A 6,884-nucleotide genomic window follows, 5' to 3' on the forward strand; every position below is an offset into this window, starting at 1 on the left:
ACCCGGTGGGTCCAAAGGCACGCGACCATGGGACCAATAGACATACGCTCAAAAACTCAAATTTGTTAATTTGTTTTGTTGTGTGCTATAAGCTAAGCTACAGCAAGCCAATGAAGAATGTTTCGTCGCGACCTTCAAGAATAAAATAGATTATATCAACTCAAATGTTGGCCTAAAATCATGTTTTGATTTACGCATAAACTTACAAAATTAATGCCACATACATGTTACCCGCAAATCGATATTTTGGCTTTCAAATACCTCGTAATAGCTATAAAACACCACAGGTAACTATGATTTACAGCTTAAATATGTGTAGGCGAGTTTCTGTTGTTAAGTGATTAGTTGGTCAATCTATTTTGCTTGATTTGGCTAGGGTACCATAGGTCCCCCACCCCATAAATATTGTAATTGACTTGAAAATAGTCCACTCGAGGATGGTATTGATTCAAAAAATATCTGCCATTATATACCCTTATACAAGCCCTATACTTCACATAAAAAATTATGGCGGGTTTGTTAGTCTGAAAGATGATATAGAAAAATGCAAATGTCAATCCAAATTTACTTTACACCCCCTAAAACGTAAATCATTCGTCGCAGACCCCATAACTTACGCAGGTCGAATTTTTTTGCTTGTGAGGAAAGATTTTGTCGGCATGTAATTGTAGACAAACTCACGGAGTGTAATCATGGAATTATCATGGAGAATTTTTCGAGTATTTTCGGTCCCAGTGATCCATCGGTACCACATCTCCCCTATGTGCATTGTGCACGTGAGTAATAATGAATGGCTAATGTCGTGTGATGTTTGTACAATAGGGTTGTTCAAAAATAACTTCTTATTTATTTTACTGGGTGACTACTTGGTAAAATTGTTATGTTACATAAAAAGAATACTGAATCTGGCTTAGAGAGGAGAAAATTTTATATTTGAAAATAAAGGGAGTGTTTTTGGTGAGAAATTATTTCATATAATACAATTACATGCTAAGCCGACTATTTTTTCATATCGAAAATATTCCACTCTAATAAATTCGCTTTTTCTAGTTGGAATTGAGCCAAATTTGCTATGAATCATATTTTTACACAATATCATGAGGCGGCCGGTAAAATTCGAAAATAAACTAACTAAAATATTCGGATTCATTTCAATATGAATATACTATTCGATTGTATATTGAAGTTCTGTACCTCCAAGAAGCGGTTACATTCAATTTACATGTTGACGGTCGCCAAACCATACAAATTGAATTACGTGTCAACGGCTGAATTCCGGTACCTAAGTGTTGGAGGTTTACCTAGGCTCCTCTTCGCCACCTCATCCGCGTAGGCGGTGTCTTACAAAAACCTAGAGGTGGGCCGTGCTATAAGTCGGCAGTTACGGAAAATAAAAATAAAAAGAATATCGGCCAGGTGTAAATGACCATACCCAGTCAACAAAAGTGTATATATTCATTCAATGCCGAACCAGGCGAAGACAGTGCAGGAGAGAAGTGAACGCAACCGTTTTGACACTGCAGTGAGGCGGCACCTATGATGTACAAAAACTGATCGCTCTCGAATTCAAAAGTTCGATTGTTCTCCTTTCCATCGGTCAGCCGGGCAGATTGGTGTCAGCGATATTAACCAATCAAATTGCGCATGATTATCATGCGGCTTCACCGTGACGTCTAGCTTCCAGAGATGAGCGGATTTGAAATTTCTATGTCCTAATCCAATCCAAATCCGTACCTTCGAATCCAAATCCAAATCCCAATCCATAACTTTTTCATATTCAAGTCCATGTCCAATCCTAAGCCGATTCCAATTGGAAATTCAGAAAAAATACTAATTTATGCAACGGAGGGATTCGAAAATTTTCTTTCACAACCAACGATTCACTTGATTCAAGATAACTTGATAACCATAAGTACATTAATAACTGATCTGAATAAAGTTTGTCGCCATTCGTCACACGACATTTCAATCTCCTAGAAAATATGTAAATCCAATCCAAATCCTAATCCGTTCTAAAAAAATGTCTAATCCAAATCCAATCCAAATCCGACAAAATTTCACAAATCCTGTTTTTTTCAAAACCTAATCCTAATCCATGCTCATCTCTGCTAGCTTCTGCCTAGCTTTGCCAGGTTCGTGAGCACTTGAGCGTGGAGTGATTGTGATGTCATAAGTCATCGGAAGTTGCACACTTGAAGTTTGAATTATCGTCCGTACCGGCGAATTTTATATTTCCGAGATTATAGCGATGGAACTCCATGGAAGGGAATATGAATGAAGTTCTTCGTTGAGATGAGTTGAGCAAGAGATAGTTCGGGTTATTATTGAAATCTTTACATGCTTGCTTAGATGTGTATTGGTAGTCAAATGGTGTTTCGAATAGCAGATCAGTCATATTACACTGTAAATTGTTTGCGTTAGGCTTCTAAAATTGGACTTGATATAAATGTTGACTTTGACTTTTCCGTGGCCTGAAATGTCAGGTTGGTGGCAGTGAACAGCGTGATACTTGTCAGGTGCTCTGAACGTAATACGTACTACCGGTCCGTTGATATTTCAATGCTAAACCGCGGAAGTGTGTCGTTACCCCTCGCCGAATCTTGACGTGTTATAGTTATGGCTTTGACATCATTTGTTAGTGCATTCATGAATGTAGGCTATGTATATTAACGTAACATGGGATATGCTCAAGCCATCTATTGTTTCTGTCTGCAATATCTGTGACTGAATTTACAATCGTTGATATTCGTTACAACGGTTGGCATTTCAACTGTTCAGCCAAATACTATATCTTGTAATAATTTCTGATTAACATTTGTGATATTCATTTCAGTCATCCTACGAGTTATTTTGTTGCTATAGGTAGCCTTTATTTTACAACTGGAGACTGAAGCCATGATGTGATTGCGATATGCCCAAATATCCGTGGGTAGAAGTCCGATGGTGAATTGTAAAGAATGCAGCGGTTGGCTCTAAGCATTGATTCAACCTGCAGCGACAATGTCCATGATCAGCCGACTATCACTACTAATGATATCTGGCTGACTGTACATCGCACGAATATGAGGCCAGTGGAATTACCCAGATATCAGAGACCAGGCCAAGCCTATACTTGGGATATGTCATTCACAATTGGGCTCTGAATGAAGTTAGCGTGCCACACAGTGAACTGGGTGCTGATGGTAGCTCCGCGTTGCCTTGATCCTATTCTTCCCGCCAAGGCACAGACATGTTTGATAAACCAGATCTTATCTGTATTTCAATTCAAGAGCAGGAATAGTTGTATCAAACTTTTCCCAGAAAGAAGATGTCTCTGTATCTCAATTCAAGAGCAGGAATAGTTGTATCTCAACTGAAATCAATGTGTTGTTTTATGCATTTCATATGACTGTCTGTTTGTATTTGACGGGCATCCCTAAAAGACGGAGGAGCGGAGGCAGCGGAGAACGGACCCTAAATCGCGGAAACAACGGAGACGGCGGAGAGAGCCAAAAATGCCGATTCCTAAAAGACGGAGATAGCGGAGAGCGGAGCTTTCTATCATTGAGCTTTATAGACACGCGCATACGCAACTCTAAAACGCGTAGTCGGCGGAACATATAAACTTTCGAGCTAAATAACAATTAAAAGGCAACGTATGAAGCTGAGATCAGAATCTATGTAAGCGAATAGAATAACGGAAAAGACAACCATTCGAGTTCAAGGGATGAGGAAGCGGACGGTTATAATATACTGAAAGCGGAGTTCGGGGCGTAGCGAAATATATTTCGAAACAGCAGAGAATAACGGAGAAGTCAGCCATACGAGTTTCAGGCCAATTTGGCGACTGATTGCCCAATGCCCATCGATGAGATGACATAGCGGACGGTTATAATATATTGAAAGCGGAGTTCGGGGCATAGCGAAATATATTTCGAAACAGCAGAGAATAACGGAGAAATCAGCCATGCGAGTATCAGGCCAATTTGGTGACTGATTGCCCATCGATGAGATGACATAGCGGACTGTTATAATATACTGAAGGCGGAGTTCGGGGGTAGCGAAATATATTTCGAAACAGCAGAGAATGACGGAGAAGTCAGCCATGCGAGTTTCAGGCCAATTTGGCGAGGGATTGCCCATCGATGAGATTACATAGGGGACGGTTATAATATACTGAAAGCGGAGTTCGGGGCGTAGCGAAATATATTTCGAAACAGCAGAGAATAACGGAGAAGTCAGCCATGCGAGTTTCAGGCCAATTTGGCGACTGATTGCCCATCGATGAGATGACATAGCGGACGGTTATATAATATACTGAAAGCGGAGATCGGGGCGTAGGGGAAGATGTTTCGAAGCAGCGGAGAATAACGGAGAAGTCAGCCATGCGAGTTTCAGGCCAATTTGGCGACTGATGGCCCATCGATGAGATGACATAGCGGACGGTTATAATATACTGAAAGCGGAGTTCGGGGCGTAGAGAAATATATTTCGAAACAGCAGAGAATGACGGAGAAGTCAGCCATACGAGAGATGACATAGGGGACGGTTATAATCAGAGGTGGTCAAAGTAGTCAAAAAATCTACTCAAGTACAAGTAGAAGCACTTCTTCCATAAACAACCTAAAATACTTGAAGTAGAAGTAGAATTGACTGACTTTAAAAGTACTCAAGTAAGTAAGCAGTTATGACAACGATCCTAATTCGTACCACTACCTTTCTTGTCACCTTTACTTGGCGATAATAACATGGATAAAGAGGTATCAATTGTCGACGCCATAAACATTTGTCGGCATCGTGGGATGAAAACGATAGTATTGATATGGAAATGCGATGTTAATCCTCTGTTTAGTCCAGTGGTTCCCAGCGTTGTCGATTTGGCGGTCTAGGGGGGCGAAAATGACGAAGGGGCGATAGGGGGGCGAAAATGGACAAAGGGGGCGATAGGGGTCGATGACGCGTCAAAACGGCTGACCTTTTTTTTTAGAAAACCGACATGGAAATTTAGTTGCAAAAGTGTCAAATTCGACATCGATGCGAGAAATTGACCTTTTTTTGAGCTTAAAAAGGGGGCGATGGGCCGAAAAAGGTTGGGAACCACTGGTTTAGTCGAAAAGACCGTTTTATAAATTATCATTGTATGGCGCCTTTCCCCATATTATCAGACCCGTACTCAACTCGAGTCATTTGTTTTCTTTATCCCATTCATTCCGAGTGCGAGCATGGCCATGGTTTGAGTAAATATACAATAGGTTAAAGCAGTGGTTCCCAAACGGTGGGGAATTCCCCACTGGTGGGGAATTTCTGGTGGGGAATATCGACTCACTTTTGAAAAATCTTTACAGTAATATTCTCCTTTATTAAATGTCGTTTTGAAATGCCGGCCGAATATTTCATAGCTCATTTGCAATTCAGCGATTCATATTATCAGTGCCTCCAATTAGCGAGAATCGCCTGGATAGCGACACGTGACCTCCAGAAATGTTTTTATTCATTTGTGCACCATCATCGGTCAGGAAACGTAGTGGTAGAAAAATTCTGATTCGTTGTAATAAGAGCTCATATTACTGAACATGTATTCAAGGGAGATCGTGGACTCGCTAATTGATAGCACATCCGGACTCAGTACCAATGAGATTACATATTAATGTTATTTCAAGTTATTTTGGTATTGTGCGAAAGTGCTGTAGTTTACGACGGCTTATATACAGAGGTGATCAAAGTAGTCAAGAAATCTACTCAAGTAGAAGTAGAAGTAGCGACGAAAAAATCTACTCAAGTACGAGTAGAAGTACTTCTTCCATAAGCAACCTAAAACTACTTGAAGTAGAAGTATAATTTACTGACTTTAAAAGTACTCAAGTAAGTAAGTAGTTGTGAAAACGATCGTTCACATGGATTGTAAAAAGGTGCAAATTGAGCTATATGCGAAAGGTGACGAGCTTGATTCATATTGATGCATACCAGCTGGTATCCAATTTTCGACAGCATAAGCATTCGTCCACATCATAGGATGAAAATGATAGTATTATTATGGAAATGCGATACTTATACTCTGTTTTCTCGAACAGCACGTTTTAGAAAATAGCATGGTATCGCGCCAACCCCCGTATTAAAAGGTCCGTAGTTTAGTCGAAGAGCAATGCGGAGAAGTTGTATAAGATACGGTGTAAACACTTTGCGCGATTAGTAAACGTTAATAAAAATATGGGGGACCGTAAAAATGCCATATTATGTAGCTTTATTTCCGGAAATTGAAGGCATTACTACACTTGCTTTTATACTTCATCATGTATTTTATCCAGACAAAATAACTGATATTAATTATAACTCAAAGTATATGCTACTGGGAATTGAAAATAAAACATAAATACTACTTCTAAAAGCGGAACACGTTTTTCATGCCTTCAGTCCAGAAAGTTTCAAGGGCGGTATGCTAAAACAGCACTAAAACTAACAAAAAAGTCGGAGTCCACTTTTCCAAGTTAGGACGTGCCATGGACATTAGGGCTCTTCAAAAATGACTTTTTTTCTCAAATCGTACTGGCTACTTGATAAAATTGTCAGGTTACCTAATTTAAGCCTACACACAAAATTTGATTCAATTCCAGCAAGTAACCGCTTTGCTACAGGAGAAGAAAGTTTCTAATTATTATATAAAAATAAATAATAAAAAATTTAAAAATTTTCTGTTCACCCCATGAAAGTGTTAGGCTGTCTATAGAAACGATCCTCACCAAATTTGGTTCAATTCCAACCAGTGCATGCGGAGTTATTGCCGCCGAAAAATTTGGATTCGAGTAAAATAATATTTACGGTGAGCACAACTATAATAAAAAAAACAAAGAATCGGTCACCGTAAATACTATTTTATTAAAATCCAAATTTTTCGACGTGAACATCGT

Source organism: Botryllus schlosseri, chromosome 6, assembly GCF_051294905.1.
Source record: "Botryllus schlosseri isolate E-star chromosome 6, Bs_hap1, whole genome shotgun sequence".
NCBI lineage: Eukaryota > Metazoa > Chordata > Ascidiacea > Stolidobranchia > Styelidae > Botryllus > Botryllus schlosseri.